This window comes from Oncorhynchus nerka, linkage group LG18 (assembly GCF_034236695.1).
Source record: "Oncorhynchus nerka isolate Pitt River linkage group LG18, Oner_Uvic_2.0, whole genome shotgun sequence".
NCBI classification, from domain to species: Eukaryota; Metazoa; Chordata; class Actinopteri; order Salmoniformes; family Salmonidae; genus Oncorhynchus; species Oncorhynchus nerka.
This window is the reverse complement of record NC_088413.1, coordinates 10,143,437-10,165,182: the sequence shown is the minus strand read 5'-3', so window position 1 is coordinate 10,165,182 and position 21,746 is coordinate 10,143,437. Positions and strand designations below refer to the sequence as shown.

Here is a 21,746-nt window from a genome sequence, read left to right as displayed (position 1 = left end):
AACAAACGCACCTAAAGCTGACGTTCTATAAATCACGTAACAAACGCACCTAAAGCTGACGTTCTATAAATCACGTAACAAACGCACAAAAAGCTGACGTTCTATAAATCACCTAACAAACGCACCTGAAAGCTGACGTTCTATAAATCACCTAACAAACGCACCTAAAGCTGACGTTCTATAAATCACCTAACAAACGGACCTAAAGCTGACATTAAATAAATAACGTAACAAACGACCTAAAGCTGACATTAAATAAATAACGTAACAAACGCACCTAAAGCTGACATTAAATAAATAACGTAACAAACGGACCTAAAGCTGACATTAAATAAATAACGTAACAAACGCACCTAAAGCTGACATTAAATAAATAACGTAACAAACGCACCTAAAGCTGACATTAAATAAATAACGTAACAAACGGACCTAAAGCTGACATTAAATAAATAACGTAACAAACGCACCTAAAGCTGACATTAAATAAATAACGTAACAAACGCACCTAAAGCTGACATTAAATAAATAACGAACAAACGGACCTAAAGCTGACATTAAATAAATAACGTAACAAACGCACCTAAAGCTGACATTAAATAAATCACGTAACAAACGCACCTAAAGCTGACATTAAATAAATAACGTAACAAACGCACCTAAAGCTGACGTTCTATAAATCACCTAACAAACGCACCTAAAGCTGACATTAAATAAATAACGTAACAAAGGCACCTGAAAGCTGACGTTCTATAAATCACCTAACAAACGCACCTAAAAGCTGACATTAAATAAATAACGTAACAAACGCGTTCGTCTATAAATCACTAAAGCTGACATTAAATAAATAACGTAACAAACGCACCTAAAGCTGCCGTTATCCCTTGTTGTCCCATATTACAGTATCACCAGAAGTGAATGTTGAACTACCTGCTGTAAGGAGGTCTCAGTGAAGGATCTGTCAAAGGCCTGGGCGTCCCGGGAGGTCTTTATGCTGCCAACCCTTAACCCTGCCCATATTTATGCTCTGAGAGATTCACCTGTTCTTATCGGTCACGCGTCTGAGACATAAAACTGTAAACAAAGCTATAAGGAACAAACTTGTTTTGACCAATAATGATTTAGTGCTTCTTTTACAGGGAAGTACAAGCCTTCCCGAAGCAGGGTTCAGGGCCACAAGGGTAAAAAATAATCAACCTAGTTGATCATCCATACAGGCCTCATAAAAGAGTATCATGTTGATTTTATTGCTGCATTGCCTGTAATCTGTGTGAGGCCATTACACAGTTGAGGAAACTAGACCCAACCCATTACCTACAGACACATCCTGTCTACCAGGTATGAGAGACTGGAAACTAGACCCAACCCGTTACCTACAGACACATCCTGTCTACCAGGTATGAGAGACTGGAAACTAGACCCAACCCGTTACCTACAGACACATCCTGTCTACCAGGTCTACCAGGTCTGAGAGACTGAAACTAGACCCAAACCCAGGTCTGAGACTGGAAACTAGACTCAACCCATTACCTACAGACACATCCTGTCTACCAGGTCTACCAGGTCTGAGAGACTGGAAACTAGACCCAACCCATTACCTACAGACACATCCTGTCTACCAGGTCTGAGAGACTGGAAACTAGACCCAACCCGTTACCTACAGACACATCCTGTCTACCAGGTCTGAGAGACTGGAAACTAGACCCAACCCGTTACCTACAGACACATCCTGTCTACCAGGTCTACCAGGTCTGAGAGACAGGAAACTAGACCCAACCCGTTACCTACAGACACATCCTGTCTACCAGGTCTGAGAGACTGGAAACTAGACCCAACCCATTACCTACAGACACATCCTGTCTACCAGGTCTACCAGGTCTGAGAGACAGGAAACTAGACCCAACCCGTTACCTACAGACACATCCTGTCTACCAGGTCTGAGAGACTGGAAACTAGACCCAAACCGTTACCTACAGACACATCCTGTCTACCAGGTCTACCAGGTCTGAGAGACTGGAAACTAGACCCAACCCATTACCTACAGACACATCCTGTCTACCAGGTCTACCAGGTCTGAGAGACAGGAAACTAGACCCAACCCATTACCTACAGACTACATCCTGTCTACCTACAGGTCTACCAGGTCTGAGAGACTGGAAACTAGACCCAACCCTGTTACCTACAGACACATCCTGTCTACCAGGTCTGAGAGACTGGAAACTAGACCCAACCCATTACCTACAGACACATCCTGTCTACCAGGTCTGAGAGACTGGAAACTAGACCCAACCCATTACCTACAGACACATCCTGTCTACCAGGTCTACCAGGTCTGAGAGACAGGGAAACTAGACCCAACCCATTACCTACAGACACATCCTGTCTCCAGGTCTACCAGGTCTGAGAGACTGGAAACTAGACCCAACCCATTACCTACAGACACATCCTGTCTACCAGGTCTACCAGGTCTGAGAGACTGGAAACTAGACCCAACCCATTACCTACAGACACATCCTGTCTACCAGGTCTACCAGGTCTGAGAGACTGGAAACTAGACCCAACCCATTACCTACAGACACATCCTGTCTACCAGGTCTACCAGGTCTGAGAGACTGGAAACTAGACCCAACCCATTACCTACAGACACATCCTGTCTACCAGGTCTACCAGGTCTGAGAGACTGGAAACTAGACCCAACCCATTACCTACAGACACATCCTGTCTACCAGGTCTGAGAGACTGGAAACTAGACCCAACCCATTACCTACAGACACATCCTGTCTACCAGGTCTGAGAGACTGGAAACTAGACCCAACCCATTACCTACAGACACATCCTGTCTCCTGTCTACAGGTCAGGTCTGAGAGACTGGAAACTAGACCCAACCCATTACCTACAGACACATCCTGTCTACCAGGTCTACCAGGTCTGAGAGACTGGAAACTAGACCCAACCCGTTACCTACAGACACATCCTGTCTCCTGTCTACCAGGTCTGAGAGACTGGAGACTAGACCCAACCCATTACCTACAGACACATCCTGTCTCCTGTCTACCAGGTCTGAGAGACTGGAAACTAGACCCAACCCGTTACCTACAGACACATCCTGTCTACCAGGTCTACCAGGTCTGAGAGACTGGAAACTAGACCCAACCCGTTACCTACAGACACATCCTGTCTACCAGTCTGAGAGACTGGAAACTAGACCCAACCTGCTACCTACAGACACATCCTGTCTACCAGGTCTACCAGGTCTGAGAGACAGGAAACTAGACCCAAACTACGGCAGACACATCCTGTCTACCCTGAGAACAGAAACTAGACCCAACCCATTACCTACAGACACATCCTGTCTACCAGGTCTACCAGGTCTGAGAGACTGGAAACTAGACCCAACCCGTTACCTACAGATCCTGTCACCAGGTCCTGTCTACCTACAGGTCTACCAGGTCTGAGAGACTGGAAACTAGACCCAACCCATTACCTACAGACACATCCTGTCTACCAGGTCTACCAGGTCTGAGAGACAGGAAACTACCCAACCCATTACCTACAGACACATCCTGTCTCCAGGTCTACCAGGTCTGAGAGACTGGAAACTAGACCCAACCCATTACCTACAGACACATCCTGTCTACCAGGTCTACCAGGTCTGAGAGACTGGAAACTAGACCCAACCCATTACCTACAGACACATCCTGTCTACCAGGTCTACCAGGTCTGAGAGACTGGAAACTAGACCCAACCCATTACCTACAGACACATCCTGTCACCAGGTCCTGGAACCTAGACCCAACCCGTTACCTACAGGTCTACCAGGTCTACCAGGTCTGAGAGACTGGAAACTAGACCCAACCCATTACCTACAGACACATCCTGTCTACCAGGTCTACCAGGTCTGAGAGACTGGAAACTAGACCCAACCCGTTACCTACAGACACATCCCTACCAGGTCTACCAGGTCTGAGAGACTGGAAACTAGACCCAACCCATTACCTACAGACACATCCTGTCTCCCAGGTCTACCAGGTCTGAGAGACTGGAAACTAGACCCAACCCGTTACCTACAGACACATCCTGTCTACCAGGTCTACCAGGTCTGAGAGACTGGAAACTAGACCCAACCCGTTACCTACAGACACATCCTGTCTACCAGGTCTGAGAGACTGTCTAGACCCACCTTGGTCTAGAGAGACCAGGTCTACCAGGTCTGAGAGACTGGAACTAGACCCAACCCATTACCTACAGACACATCAGGTCTACCAGGTCTGAGAGACTGGAAACTAGACCCAACCTGTTACCTACAGACACATCCTGTCTACCAGGTCTACCAGGTCTGAGAGACTGGAAACTAGACCCAACCCGTTACCTACAGACACATCCTGTCTACCAGGTCTGAGAGACTGGAAACTAGACCCAACCCATTACCTACAGACACATCCTGTCTACCAGGTCTACCAGGTCTGAGAGACAGGAAACTAGACCCAACCCATTACCTACAGACACATCCTGTCTACCAGGTCTGAGACTGGAAACACAGACACAGACTGAGAGATTGGAAACCCATTACCTACAGACACATCCTGTCTACCAGGTCTACCAGGTCTGAGAGACTGGAAGACCAAGCTACCTACAGAACATCCTGTCTACCAGGTCTGAGAGACTGGAAACAGACCCAACCCATTACCTACAGACACATCCTGTCTCCTGTCTACCAGGTCTGAGAGACTGGAAACTAGACCCAACCCATTACCTACAGACACATCCTGTCTACCAGGTCTACCAGGTCTGAGAGACTGGAAACTAGACCCAACCCGTTACCTACAGACACATCCTGTCTACCAGGTCTACCAGGTCTGAGAGACAGGAAACTAGACCCAACCCATTACCTACAGACACATCCTGTCTACCAGGTCTGAGAGACTGGAAACTAGACCCAACCCATTACCTACAGACACATCCTGTCTACCAGGTCTACCAGGTCTGAGAGACTGGAAACTAGACCCAACCCGTTACCTACAGACACATCCTGTCTACCAGGTCTACCAGGTCTGAGAGACTGGAAACTAGACCCAACCCATTACCTACAGACACATCCTGTCTACCAGGTCTACCAGGTCTGAGAGACTGGAAACTAGACCCAACCCATTACCTACAGACACATCCTGTCTACCAGGTCTACCAGGTCTGAGAGACTGGAAACTAGACCCAACCTGTTACCTACAGACACATCCTGTCTACCAGGTCTGAGGTCTGAGACTGGAAACTAGACCCAACCCATTACCTACAGACACATCCTGTCTACCAGGTCTACCAGGTCTGAGAGACTGGAAACTAGACCAACCCATTACCTACAGACACATCCTGTCTACCAGGTCTACCAGGTCTGAGAGAGAGACCCAACCCATTACCTACAGACACATCCTGTCTACCAGGTCTGACCCAACCAGGTCTACAGACACAGACTGGTCTGAGAGACTGGAAACTAGACCCAACCCGTTACCTACAGACACATCCTGTCTACCAGGTCTGAGAGACTGGAAACTAGACCCAACCCATTACCTACAGACACATCCTGTCTACCAGGTCTACCAGGTCTGAGAGACAGAAACTAGACCCAACCCGCTACCTACAGACACATCCTGTCTACCAGGTCTACCAGGTCTGAGAGACTGGAAACTAGACCCAACCCATTACCTACAGACACATCCTGTCTCCTGTCTACCAGGTCTGAGAGACTGGAAACTAGACCCAACCCATTACCTACAGACACATCCTGTCTACAGGTCTACCAGGTCTGAGAGAGGTCATTACCAGGTCTACCAGGTCTGAGAGACTGGAAACTAGACCCAACCCATTACCTACAGACACATCCTGTCTACCAGGTCTACCAGGTCTGAGAGACAGGAAACTAGACCCAACCCATTACCTACAGACACATCCTGTCTACCAGGTCTACCAGGTCTGAGAGACTGGAAACTAGACCCAACCCGTTACCTACAGACACATCCTGTCTACCAGGTCTGCTCCAAGTCAGAGAGACCAGGTCTGAGAGACTGGAAACTAGACCCAACCCATTACCTACAGACACATCCTGTCTACAGGTCTACCAGGTCTGAGAGACTGGAAACTAGACCCAACCCATTACCTACAGACACATCCAGGTCTACCAGGTCTGAGAGACAGGAAACTAGACCCAACCCATTACCTACAGACACATCCTGTCTACCAGGTCTACCAGGTCTGAGAGACTGGAAACTAGACCCAACCCATTACCTACAGACACATCCTGTCTACCAGGTCTACCAGGTCTGAGAGACAGGAAACTAGACCCAACCCATTACCTACAGACACATCCTGTCTACCAGGTCTACCAGGTCTGAGAGACTGGAAACTAGACCCAACCCGTTACCTACAGACACATCCTGTCTACCAGGTCTACCAGGTCTGAGAGACTGGAAACTAGACCCAACCCATTACCTACAGACACATCCTGTCTACCAGGTCTACCAGGTCTGAGAGACTGGAAACTAGACCCAACCCGTTACCTACAGACACATCCTGTCTACCAGGTCTACCAGGTCTGAGAGACTGGAAACTAGACCCAACCCGTTACCTACAGACACATCCTGTCTACCAGGTCTACCAGGTCTGAGAGACTGGAAACTAGACCCAACCCGTTACCTACAGACACATCCTGTCTACCAGGTCTACCAGGTCTGAGAGACTGGAAACTAGACCCAACCCATTACCTACAGACACATCCTGTCTACCAGGTCTACCAGGTCTGAGAGACAGGAAACTAGACCCAACCCATTACCTACAGACACATCCTGTCTACCAGGTCTATCCTGTCTCCTGTCTACCAGGTCTGAGAGACTGGAAACTAGACCCAACCCATTACCTACAGACACATCCTGTCTACCAGGTCTACCAGGTCTGAGAGACAGGAAACTAGACCCAACCCATTACCTACAGACACATCCTGTCTCCAGGTCTACCAGGTCTGAGAGACTGGAAACTAGACCCAACCCATTACCTACAGACACATCCTGTCTCCCAGGTCTACCAGGTCTGAGAGACTGGAAACTAGACCCAACCCATTACCTACAGACACATCCTGTCTACCAGGTCTACCAGGTCTGAGAGACTGGAAACTAGACCCAACCCGTTACCTACAGACACATCCTGTCTACCAGGTCTACCAGGTCTGAGAGACTGGAAACTAGACCCAACCCGTTACCTACAGACACATCCTGTCTACCAGGTCTACCAGGTCTGAGAGACTGGAAACTAGACCCAACCCGTTACCTACAGACACATCCTGTCTACCAGGTCTACCAGGTCTGAGAGACTGGAAACTAGACCCAACCCGTTACCTACAGACACATCCTGTCTCCAGGTCTACCAGGTCTGAGAGACTGGAAACTAGACCCAACCCATTACCTACAGACACATCCTGTCTACCAGGTCTACCAGGTCTGAGAGACTGGAAACTAGACCCAACCCGTTACCTACAGACACATCCTGTCTCAGGTACCAGGTCTGAGAGACTGGAAACTAGACCCAACCCATTACCTACAGACACATCCTGTCTACCAGGTCTACCAGGTCTGAGAGACAGGAAACTAGACCCAACCCATTACCTACAGACACATCCTGTCTACCAGGTCTACCAGGTCTGAGAGACTGGAAACTAGACCCAACCCGTTACCTACAGACACATCCTGTCTACCAGGTCTACCAGGTCTGAGAGACAGGAAACTAGACCCAACCCATTACCTACAGACACATCCTGTCTACCAGGTCTACCAGGTCTGAGAGACTGGAAACTAGACCCAACCCATTACCTACAGACACATCCTGTCTACCAGGTCTACCAGGTCTGAGAGACTGGAAACTAGACCCAACCCGTTACCTACAGACACATCCTGTCTACCAGGTCTACCAGGTCTGAGAGACAGGAAACTAGACCCAACCCATTACCTACAGACACATCCTGTCTCCTGTCTACCAGGTCTGAGAGACTGGAAACTAGACCCAACCCATTACCTACAGACACATCCTGTCTACCAGGTCTACCAGGTCTGAGAGACTGGAAACTAGACCCAACCCGTTACCTACAGACACACCCTACCAGGTCTACCAGGTCTGAGAGACAGGAAACAGACCCAACCCATTACCTACAGACACATCCTGTCTACCAGGTCTACCAGGTCTGAGAGACTGGAAACTAGACCCAACCCGTTACCTACAGACACATCCTGTCTACCAGGTCTACCAGGTCTGAGAGACTGGAAACTAGACCCAACCCGTTACCTACAGACACATCCTGTCTACCAGGTCTACCAGGTCTGAGAGACTGGAAACTAGACCCAACCCGTTACCTACAGACACATCCTGTCTACCAGGTCTACCAGGTCTGAGAGACTGGAAACTAGACCCAACCCATTACCTACAGACACATCCTGTCTACCAGGTCTACCAGGTCTGAGAGACTGGAAACTAGACCCAACCCGTTACCTACAGACACATCCTGTCTACCAGGTCTACCAGGTCTGAGAGACAGGAAACTAGACCCAACCCATTACCTACAGACACATCCTGTCTACCAGGTCTACCAGGTCTGAGAGACTGGAAACTAGACCCAACCCATTACCTACAGACACATCCTGTCTACCAGGTCTACCAGGTCTGAGAGACTGGAAACTAGACCCAACCCGTTACCTACAGACACATCCTGTCTACCAGGTCTACCAGGTCTGAGAGACTGGAAACTAGACCCAACCCATTACCTACAGACACATCCTGTCTCCAGGTCTACCAGGTCTGAGAGACTGGAAACTAGACCCAACCCATTACCTACAGACACATCCTGTCTACCAGGTCTACCAGGTCTGAGAGACTGGAAACTAGACCCAACCCGTTACCTACAGACACATCCTGTCTACCAGGTCTACCAGGTCTGAGAGACAGGAAACTAGACCCAACCCATTACCTACAGACACATCCTGTCTACCAGGTCTACCAGGTCTGAGAGACTGGAAACTAGACCCAACCCATTACCTACAGACACATCCTGTCTACCAGGTCTACCAGGTCTGAGAGACAGGAAACTAGACCCAACCCATTACCTACAGACACATCCTGTCTACCAGGTCTACCAGGTCTGAGAGACTGGAAACTAGACCCAACCCATTACCTACAGACCCAACCCAGGTTACCTACAGACACATCCTGTCTACCAGGTCTACCAGGTCTGAGAGACTGGAAACTAGACCCAACCCATTACCTACAGACACATCCTGTCTACCAGGTCTACCAGGTCTGAGAGACAGGAAACTAGACCCAACCCATTACCTACAGACACATCCTGTCTAGGTCTACCAGGTCTGAGAGACTGGAAACTAGACCCAACCCGTTACCTACAGACACATCCTGTCTAGGTCCAGGTCTACCAGGTCTACCAGGTCTGAGAGACAGGAAACTAGACCCAACCCGTTACCTACAGACACATCCTGTCTACCAGGTCTACCAGGTCTGAGAGACAGGAAACTAGACCCAACCCATTACCTACAGACACATCCTGTCTACCAGGTCTACCAGGTCTGAGAGACTGGAAACTAGACCCAACCCGTTACCTACAGACACATCCTGTCTACCAGGTCTACCAGGTCTGAGAGACAGGAAACTAGACCCAACCCATTACCTACAGACACATCCTGTCTACCAGGTCTACCAGGTCTGAGAGACAGGAAACTAGACCCAACCCGTTACCTACAGACACTCCTGTCTACCAGGTCTACCAGGTCTGAGAGACTGGAAACTAGACCCAACCCATTACCTACAGACACATCCTGTCTACCAGGTCTACCAGGTCTGAGAGACTGGAAACTAGACCCAACCCATTACCTACAGACACATCCTGTCTACCAGGTCTGAGAGACTGGAAACTAGACCCAACCCATTACCTACAGACACATCCTGTCTACCAGGTCTACCAGGTCTGAGAGACTGGAAACTAGACCCAACCCATTACCTACAGACACATCCTGTCTACCAGGTCTACCAGGTCTGAGAGACTGGAAACTAGACCCAACCCATTACCTACAGACACATCCTGTCTACCCTGAGAGACAGGAAACTAGATCCCAAGGTCTACAGATCTAAGCAGACACATCCTGTCTCCTGTCTACCAGGTCTGAGAGACTGGAAACTAGACCCAACCCATTACCTACAGACACATCCTGTCTACCAGGTCTACCAGGTCTGAGAGACAAGGAAACTAGGTCTGAGAGACAGGAAACTAACCCAATTACCTACAGACACATCCTGTCTCCAGGTCTACCAGGTCTGAGAGACTGGAAACTAGACCCAACCCGTTACCTACAGAACCCTGTCTACCAGGTCTGAGAGACTGGAAACTAGACCCAACCCATTACCTACAGACACATCCTGTCTACCAGGTCTACCAGGTCTGAGAGACAGGAAACTAGACCCAACCCATTACCTACAGACACATCCTGTCTACCAGGTCTACCAGGTCTGAGAGACAGGAAACTAGACCCAACCCATTACCTACAGACACATCCTGTCTACCTGGTCTACCAGGTCTGAGAGACTGGAAACTAGACCCAACCCGTTACCTACAGACACATCCTGTCTACCAGGTCTACCAGGTCTGAGAGACTGGAAACTAGACCCAACCCATTACCTACAGACACATCCTGTCTACCAGGTCTACCAGGTCTGAGAGACTGGAAACTAGACCCAACCCATTACCTACAGACACATCCTGTCTACCAGGTCTACCAGGTCTGAGAGACAGGAAACTAGACCCAACCCATTACCTACAGACACATCCTGTCTACCAGGTCTACCAGGTCTGAGAGACTGGAAACTAGACCCAACCCATTACCTACAGACACATCCTGTCTACCAGGTCTAGACACATCCTGTCTACCAGGTCTGAGAGACAGGAAACTAGACCCAACCCATTACCTACAGACACATCCTGTCTACCAGGTCTACCAGGTCTGAGAGACTGGAAACTAGACCCAACCCGTTACCTACAGACACATCCTGTCTACCAGGTCAGAGACTGGTCTACAGACCATCCTGTCTACCAGGTCTGAGAGACAGGAAACTAGACCCAACCCATTACCTACAGACACATCCTGTCTACCAGGTCTGAGAGACAGGAAACTAGACCCAACCCATTACCTACAGACATCCTGTCTCCAGGTCTACCAGGTCTGAGAGACTGGAAACTAGACCCAACCCGTTACCTACAGACACATCCTGTCTACCAGGTCTACCAGGTCTGAGAGACTGGAAACTAGACCCAACCCATTACCTACAGACACATCCTGTCTACCAGGTCTACCAGGTCTGAGAGACAAGAAACTAGACCCAACCCATTACCTACAGGCACATCCTGTCTCCTGTCTACCAGGTCTGAGAGACTGGAAACTAGACCCAACCCTACCTACAGACACATCCTGTCTACCAGGTCTGAGAACTGGAAACTAGACCCATTAACAGGTCTACCAGGTCTGAGAGACTGGAAACTAGACCCAACCCGTTACCTACAGACACATCCTGTCTACCAGGTCTACCAGGTCTGAGAGACAGGAAACTACCTACAGACCAACCCTGAGAGACTTAGACCCAACCTACAGACACATCCTGTCTACCAGGTCTACCAGGTCTGAGAGACAGGAAACTAGACCCAACCCATTACCTACAGACACATCCTGTCTACCAGGTCTACCAGGTCTGAGAGACTGGAAACTAGACCCAACCCGTTACCTACAGACACATCCTGTCTACCAGGTCTACCAGGTCTGAGAGACTGGAAACTAGACCCAACCCGTTACCTACAGACACATCCTGTCTACCAGGTCTACCAGGTCTGAGAGACAGGAAACTAGACCCAACCCATTACCTACAGACACATCCTGTCTACCAGGTCTACCAGGTCTGAGAGACTGGAAACTAGACCCAACCCGTTACCTACAGACACATCCTGTCTACCAGGTCTACCAGGTCTGAGAGACAGGAAACTAGACCCAACCCATTACCTACAGACACATCCTGTCTACCAGGTCTACCAGGTCTGAGAGACTGGAAACTAGACCCAACCCGTTACCTACAGACACATCCTGTCTACCAGGTCTACCAGGTCTGAGAGACAGGAAACTAGACCCAACCCATTACCTACAGACACATCCTGTCTACCAGGTCTACCAGGTCTGAGAGACTGGAAACTAGACCCAACCCGTTACCTACAGACACAGGTCCTACCCAGGTCTACCAGGTCTGAGAGACTGGAAACTAGACCCAACCCATTACCTACAGACACATACCCTGTCTACCAGGTCTACCAGGTCTGAGAGACTGGAAACTAGACCCAACCCATTACCTACAGACACATCCTGTCTCCAGGTCTACCAGGTCTGAGAGACTGGAAACTAGACCCAACCCGTTACCTACAGACACATCCTGTCTACCAGGTCTACCAGGTCTGAGAGACTGGAAACTAGACCCAACCCGTTACCTACAGACACATCCTGTCTACCTACAGACACATCCTGTCTACCAGGTCTGAGAGACAGGAAACTAGACCCAACCCATTACCTACAGACAGATCCTGTCACCATCCTGGTCTACCTACAGGTCTACCAGGTCTGAGAGACTGGAAACTAGACCCAACCCGTTACCTACAGACACATCCTGTCTACCAGGTCTACCAGGTCTGAGAGACAGGAAACTAGACCCAACCCATTACCTACAGACACATCCTGTCTACCAGGTCTGAGAGACTGGAAACTAGACCCAACCCATTACCTACAGACACATCCTGTCTACCAGGTCTACCAGGTCTGAGAGACAGGAAACTAGACCCAACCCGTTACCTACAGACACATCCTGTCTACCAGGTCTGAGAGACTGGAAACAGGTCTGTCTACCAGGTCTACCAGGTCTGAGAGACTGGAAACTAGACCCAACCCGTTACCTACAGACACATCCTGTCTACCAGGTCTGAGAGACTGGAAACTAGACCCAACCCATTACCTACAGGTCCAGGAGGTCTGAGAGACTGGAAACTAGACCCAACCCGTTACCTACAGACACATCCTGTCTCCTGTCTACCAGGTCTGAGAGACTGGAAACTAGACCCAACCCATTACCTACAGACACATCCTGTCTACCAGGTCTACCAGGTCTGAGAGACTGGAAACTAGACCCAACCCGTTACCTACAGACACATCCTGTCTACCAGGTCTACCAGGTCTGAGAGACTGGAAACTAGACCCAACCCATTACCTACAGACACATCCTGTCTACCAGGTCTACCAGGTCTGAGAGACTGGAAACTAGACCCAACCCATTACCTACAGACACATCCTGTCTACCAGGTCTACCAGGTCTGATAGACTGGAAACTAGACCCAACCCGTTACCTACAGACACATCCTGTCTACCAGGTCTACCAGGTCAGACTGGAAACTAGACCCAACCCGTTACCTACAGACACATCCTGTCTACCAGGTCTGAGAGACTGGAAACTAGACCCAACCCATTACCTACAGACACATCCTGTCTCCAGGTCTACCAGGTCTGAGAGACAGGAAACTAGACCCAACCCATTACCTACAGACACATCCTGTCTACCAGGTCTACCAGGTCTGAGAGACAGGAAACTAGACCCAACCCATTACCTACAGACACATCCTGTCTACCAGGTCTACCAGGTCTGAGAGACTGGAAACTAGACCCAACCCGTTACCTACAGACACATCCTGTCTACCAGGTCTACCAGGTCTGAGAGACAGGAAACTAGACCCAACCCATTACCTACAGACACATCCTGTCTACCAGGTCTACCAGGTCTGAGAGACTGGAAACTAGACCCAACCCGTTACCTACAGACACATCCTGTCTACCAGGTCTACCAGGTCTGAGAGACTGGAAACTAGACCCAACCCATTACCTACAGACACATCCTGTCTACCAGGTCTACCAGGTCTGAGAGACTGGAAACTAGACCCAACCCGTTACCTACAGACACATCCTGTCTACCAGGTCTGAGAGACTGGAAACAGACCCAACCCATTACCTAGACACATCCTGTCTACCAGGTCTGAGAGACAGGAAACTAGACCCAACCCATTACCTACAGACACATCCTGTCTACCAGGTCTGAGAGACAGGAAACTAGACCCAACCCATTACCTACAGACACATCCTGTCTACCAGGTCTACCAGGTCTGAGAGACTGGAAACTAGACCCAACCCGTTACCTACAGACACATCCTGTCTACCAGGTCTACCAGGTCTGAGAGACAGGAAACTAGACCCAACCCAACCTGTTACCTACAGACACATCCTGTCTACCAGGTCTACCAGGTCTGAGAGACAGGAAACTAGACCCAACCCATTACCTACAGACACATCCTGTCTACCAGGTCTACCAGGTCTGAGAGACAGGAAACTAGACCCAACCCATTACCTACAGACACATCCTGTCTACCAGGTCTACCAGGTCTGAGAGACAGGAAACTAGACCCAACCCATTACCTACAGACACATCCTGTCTACCAGGTCTGAGAGACTGGAAACTAGACCCAACCCATTACCTACAGACACATCCTGTCTACCAGGTCTACCAGGTCTGAGAGACTGGAAACTAGACCCAACCCGTTACCTACAGACACATCCTGTCTACCAGGTCTGAGAGACTGGAAACAGGTACCTACAGATCCTGAGAGGTCAGGAAACTAGACCCAACCCATTACCTACAGACACATCCTGTCTACCAGGTCTACCAGGTCTGAGAGACTGGAAACTAGACCCAACCCGTTACCTACAGACACATCCTGTCTACCAGGTCTACCAGGTCTGAGAGACAGGAAACTAGACCCAACCCATTACCTACAGACACATCCTGTCTACCAGGTCTACCAGGTCTGAGAGACTGGAAACTAGACCCAACCCATTACCTACAGACACATCCTGTCTACCAGGTCTACCAGGTCTGAGAGACTGGAAACTAGACCCAACCCGTTACCTACAGACACATCCTGTCTACCAGGTCTACCAGGTCTGAGAGACTGGAAACTAGACCCAACCCGTTACCTACAGACACATCCTGTCTACCAGGTCTACCAGGTCTGAGAGACAGGAAACTAGACCCAACCCGTTACCTACAGACACATCCTGTCTACCAGGTCTACCAGGTCTGAGAGACTGGAAACTAGACCCAACCCGTTACCTACAGACACATCCTGTCTACCAGGTCTACCAGGTCTGAGAGACTGGAAACTAGACCCAACCCGTTACCTACAGACACATCCTGTCTACCAGGTCTACCAGGTCTGAGAGACTGGAAACTAGACCCAACCCGTTACCTACAGACACATCCTGTCTACCAGGTCTACCAGGTCTGAGAGACAGGAAACTAGACCCAACCCATTACCTACAGACACATCCTGTCTACCAGGTCTACCAGGTCTGAGAGACTGGAAACTAGACCCAACCCATTACCTACAGACACATCCTGTCTACCAGGTCTACCAGGTCTGAGAGACTGGAAACTAGACCCAACCCGTTACCTACAGACACATCCTGTCTACCAGGTCTACCAGGTCTGAGAGACTGGAAACTAGACCCAACCCATTACCTACAGACACATCCTGTCTACCAGGTCTACCAGGTCTGAGAGACTGGAAACTAGACCCAACCCATTACCTACAGACACATCCTGTCTACCAGGTCTACCAGGTCTGAGAGACTGGAAACTAGACCCAACCCATTACCTACAGACACATCCTGTCTACCAGGTCTACCAGGTCTGAGAGACTGGAAACTAGACCCAACCCGTTACCTACAGACACATCCTGTCTACCAGGTCTGAGAGTCTACCTACAGACACAGGTCTGAGAGACTGGAAACTAGACCCAACCCATTACCTACAGACACATCCTGTCTACCAGGTCTGAGAGACAGGAAACTAGACCCAACCCATTACCTACAGGTCAGGTCTGAGAGACTGGAAACTAGACCCAACCCATTACCTACAGACACATCCTGTCTCCAGGTCTACCAGGTCTGAGAGACAGGAAACTAGACCCAACCCATTACCTACAGACACATCCTGTCTACCAGGTCTACCAGGTCTGAGAGACTGGAAACTAGACCCAACCCATTACCTACAGACACATCCTGTCTGTCTACCAGGTCTGAGAGACTGGAAACTAGACCCAACCCATTACCTACAGACACATCCTGTCTACCAGGTCTGAGAGACTGGAAACTAGACCCAACCCATTACCTACAGACACATCCTGTCTACCAGGTCTACCAGGTCTGAGAGACAGGAAACTAGACCCAACCCGTTACCTACAGACACATCCTGTCTACCAGGTCTACCAGGTCTGAGAGACTGGAAACTAGACCCAACCCGTTACCTACAGACACATCCTGTCTACCAGGTCTACCAGGTCTGAGAGACTGGAAACTAGACCCAACCCGTTACCTACAGACACATCCTGTCTACCAGGTCTACCAGGTCTGAGAGACTGGAAACTAGACCCAACCCATTACCTACAGACACATCCTGTCTACCAGGTCTACCAGGTCTGAGAGACTGGAAACTAGACCCAACCCGTTACCTACAGACACATCCTGTCTACCAGGTCTACCAGGTCTGAGAGACTGGAAACTAGACCCAACCCGTTACCTACAGACACATCCTGTCTACCAGGTCTGAGAGACTGGAAACTAGACCCAACCCATTACCTACAGACACATCCTGTCTACCAGGTCTACCAGGTCTGAGAGACTGGAAACTAGACCCAACCCATTACCTACAGACACATCCTGTCTACCAGGTCTACCAGGTCTGAGAGACTGGAAACTAGACCCAACCCGTTACCTACAGACACATCCTGTCTACCAGGTCTGAGAGACTGGAAACTAGACCCAACCATCCTGTCTACCAGGTCTGAGAGACTGGAAACTAGACCCAACCCATTACCTACAGACACATCCTGTCTACCAGGTCTGAGAGACAGGAAACTAGACCCAACCCATTACCTACAGACACATCCTGTCTACCAGGTCTACCAGGTCTGAGAGACTGGAAACTAGACCCAACCCGTTACCTACAGACACATCCTGTCTACCAGGTCTGAGAGACTGGAAACTAGGTCTGAGAGACAGGAAACTAGACCCAACCAGACACATCCTATGTCTCCTGTCTACCAGGTCTGAGAGACAGGAAACTAGACCCAACCCGTTACCTACAGACACATACCAGGTCCTGTCTAGACCCAACCCATTACCTACAGGTCTACCAGGTCTGAGAGACTGGAAACTAGACCCAATCCTGTTACAGGTCTGAGAGACAGACACAACCCTGTACCTACAGACACAGGTCTACCAGGTCTGAGAGACTGGAAACTAGACCCAACCCATTACCTACAGACACATCCTGTCTACCAGGTCTGAGAGACTGGAAACTAGACCCAACCCATTACCTACAGACACATCCTGAGAGACCCAAACTACCTACAGACAACCCATCTACCTACAGACACATCATTCTACAGACACATCCTGTCTACCAGGTCTGAGAGACAGGAAACTAGACCCAACCCGTTACCTACAGACACATCCTGTCTCCTGTCTACCAGGTCTGAGAGACTGGAAACTAGACCCAACCCGTTACCTACAGACACATCCTGTCTACCAGGTCTACCAGGTCTGAGAGACTGGAAACTAGACCCAACCCGTTACCTACAGACACATCCTGTCTACCAGGTCTGAGAGACTGGAAACTAGACCCAACCCGTTACCTACAGACACATCCTGTCTCCTGTCTACCAGGTCTGAGAGACAGGAAACTAGACCCAACCCAACAGACACATCCTGTCTACCAGGTCTGAGAGACAGGAAACTAGACCCACCCTGTCTACAGACACATCCTGTCTACCAGGTCTGAGAGACTGGAAACTAGACCCAACCCATTACCTACAGACACATCCTGTCTACCAGGTCTGAGAGACTGGAAACTAGACCCAACCCATTACCTACAGACACATCCTGTCTACCAGGTCTGAGAGACTGGCACTAGACTGGAAACTAACCCATTACCTACAGACACAGGTCTGAGAGACTGGAAACTACAGGTCTACCAGGTCTGAGAGACTGGAAACTAGACCCAACCCATTACCTACAGACACATCCTGTCTCCAGGTCTACCAGGTCTGAGAGACTGGAAACTAGACCCAACCCGTTACCTACAGACACATCCTGTCTCCTGTCTACCAGGTCTGAGAGACTGGAAACTAGACCCAACCCATTACCTACAGACACATCCTGTCTACCAGGTCTGAGAGACAGGAAACTATACCCAACCCATTACCTACAGACACATCCTGTTCACTCAGGTCTACCAGGTCTGAGAGACTGGAAAAGACCCAAGACTACAGACAACCTGTCTACCTACAGACAGACCCAACCTGTCTACAGACCATCCTGTCTCCTGTCTACCAGGTCTGAGAGACAGGAAACTAGACCCAACCCGTTACCTACAGACACATCCTGTCTACCAGGTCTGAGAGACAGGAAACTAGACCAAGGTCTACCAGGTCTGAGAGACTGGAAACTAGACCCAACCCGTTACCTACAGACACATCCTGTCTACCAGGTCTACCAGGTCTGAGAGACAGGAAACTAGACCCAACCCATTACCTACAGACACATCCCTGTCTACCAGGTCCTGGAAACAGACCCAACCCATACCTACAGTCATCCTGTCTACCAGGTCTACCAGGTCTGAGAGACTGGAAACTAGACCCAACCCGTTACCTACAGACACATCCTGTCTACCAGGTCTACCAGGTCTGAGAGACTGGAAACTAGACCCAACCCATTACCTACAGACACATCCTGTCTACCAGGTCTACCAGGTCTGAGAGACAGGAAACTAGACCCAACCCATTACCTACAGACACATCCTGTCTACCAGGTCTACCAGGTCTGAGAGACTGGAAACTAGACCCAACCCGTTACCTACAGACACATCCTGTCTCCTGTCTACCAGGTCTGAGAGACTGGAAACTAGACCCAACCCATTACCTACAGACACATCCTGTCTACCAGGTCTACCAGGTCTGAGAGACTGGAAACTAGACCCAACCCATTACCTACAGACACATCCTGTCTACCAGGTCTACCAGGTCTGAGAGACTGGAAACTAGACCCAACCCGTTACCTACAGACACATCCTGTCTACCAGGTCTACCAGGTCTGAGAGACTGGAAACTGTTACCTACAGACACACCAGGTCTACCAGGTCTGAGAGACTGGAAACTAGACCCAACCCATTACCTACAGACACATCCTGTCTACCAGGTCTACCAGGTCTGAGAGACTGGAAACTAGACCCAACCCGTTACCTACAGACACATCCTGTCTACCAGGTCTGAGAGACTGGAAACTAGACCCAACCCATTACCTACAGACACATCCTGTCTCCTGTCTACCAGGTCTGAGAGACTGGAAACTAGACCCAACCCATTACCTACAGACACATCCTGTCTACCAGGTCTACCAGGTCTGAGAGACTGGAAACTAGACCCAACCCATTACCTACAGACACATCCTGTCTACCAGGTCTACCAGGTCTGAGAGACAGGAAACTAGACCCAACCCGTTACCTACAGACACATCCTGTCTACCAGGTCTACCAGGTCTGAGAGACTGGAAACTAGACCCAACCCATTACCTACAGACACATCCTGTCTACCAGGTCTACCAGGTCTGAGAGACAGGAAACTAGACCCAACCCATTACCTACAGACACATCCTGTCTACCAGGTCTACCAGGTCTGAGAGACAGGAAACTAGACCCCAACCCATTACCTACAGACACATCCTGTCTACCAGGTCTACCAGGTCTGAGAGACTGGAAACTAGACCCAACCCGTTACCTACAGACACATCCTGTCTACCAGGTCTACCAGGTCTGAGAGACTGGAAACTAGACCCAACCCATTACCTACAGACACATCCTGTCTACCAGGTCTACCAGGTCTGAGAGACTGGAAACTAGACCCAACCCATTACCTACAGACACATCCTGTCTACCAGGTCTACCAGGTCTGATAGACTGGAAACTAGACCCAACCCGTTACCTACAGACACATCCTGTCTACCAGGTCTACCAGGTCTGAGAGACTGGAAACTAGACCCAACCCATTACCTACAGACACAGAGAGACTGGAAACACCAACCCATTACCTACAGACACATCCTACCAGGTCTACCAGGTCTGAGAGACTGGAAACTAGACCCAACCCGTTACCTACAGACACATCTGTCTACCAGGTCTACCAGGTCTGAGAGACAGGAAACTAGACCCAACCCGTTACCTACAGACACATCCTGTCTACCAGGTCTACCAGGTCTGAGAGACAGGAAACTAGACCCAACCCATTACCTACAGACACATCCTGTCTACCAGGTCTGAGAGACTGGAAACTAGACCCAACCCGTTACCTACAGACACATACCCTGAGAGACAGGTCTACCTACAGACACATCCTGTCTACCAGGTCTGAGAGACAGGAAACTAGACCCAACCCATTACCTACAGACACATCCTGTCTGTCTACCAGGTCTGAGAGACTGGAAACTAGACCCAACCCGTTACCTACAGACACATCCTGTCTCCAGGTCTACCAGGTCTGAGAGACTGGAAACTAGACCCAACCCGTTACCTACAGACACATCCTGTCTACCAGGTCTGAGAGACTGGTAGACCCAACCCATTACCTACAGGTCTACCAGGTCTGAGAGACTGGAAACTAGACCCAACCCATTACCTACAGACACATCCTGTCTACCAGGTCTGAGAGACTGGAAACTAGACCCAACCCATTACCTACAGACACATCCTGTCTCCTGTCTACCAGGTCTGAGAGACTGGAAACTAGACCCAACCCGTTACCTACAGACACATCCTGTCTCCTGTCTACCAGGTCTGAGAGACTGGAAACTAGACCCAACCCATTACCTACAGACACATCCTGTCTCCTGTCTACCAGGTCTGAGAGACTGGAAACTAGACCCAACCCATTACCTACAGACACATCCTGTCTACCAGGTCTACCAGGTCTGAGAGACTGGAAACTAGACCCAACCCGTTACCTACAGACACATCCTGTCTACCAGGTCTACCAGGTCTGAGAGACTGGAAACTAGAGCCAACCCGTTACCTACAGACACATCCTGTCTACCAGGTCTACCAGGTCTGAGAGACTGGAAACTAGACCCAACCCGTTACCTACAGACACATCCTGTCTACCAGGTCTACCAGGTCTGAGAGACTGGAAACTAGACCCAACCCGTTACCTACAGACACATCCTGACACATCCTGTCTACCTACCAGGTCTACCAGGTCTGAGAGACAGGAAACTAGACCCAACCCATTACCTACAGACACATCCTGTCTACCAGGTCTACCAGGTCTGAGAGACAGGAAACTAGACCCAACCCATTACCTACAGACACATCCTGTCTCCTGTCTACCAGGTCTGAGAGACTGGAAACTAGACCCAACCCGTTACCTACAGACACATCCTGTCTACCAGGTCTACCAGGTCTGAGAGACAGGAAACTAGACCCAACCCGTTACCTACAGACACATCCTGTCTACCAGGTCTACCAGGTCTGAGAGA

The 21,746-nt window shown here is 49.7% G+C and overlaps 1 pseudogene; it reads right to left on the bottom strand.

Annotated features, from left to right (window-relative positions):
- Window positions 1–938, bottom strand: part of LOC115121491 (intelectin-like) — a 20,393-nt pseudogene extending 19,455 nt beyond the window's left edge.
- Window positions 939–21,746: the final 20,808 nt, after the last annotated feature.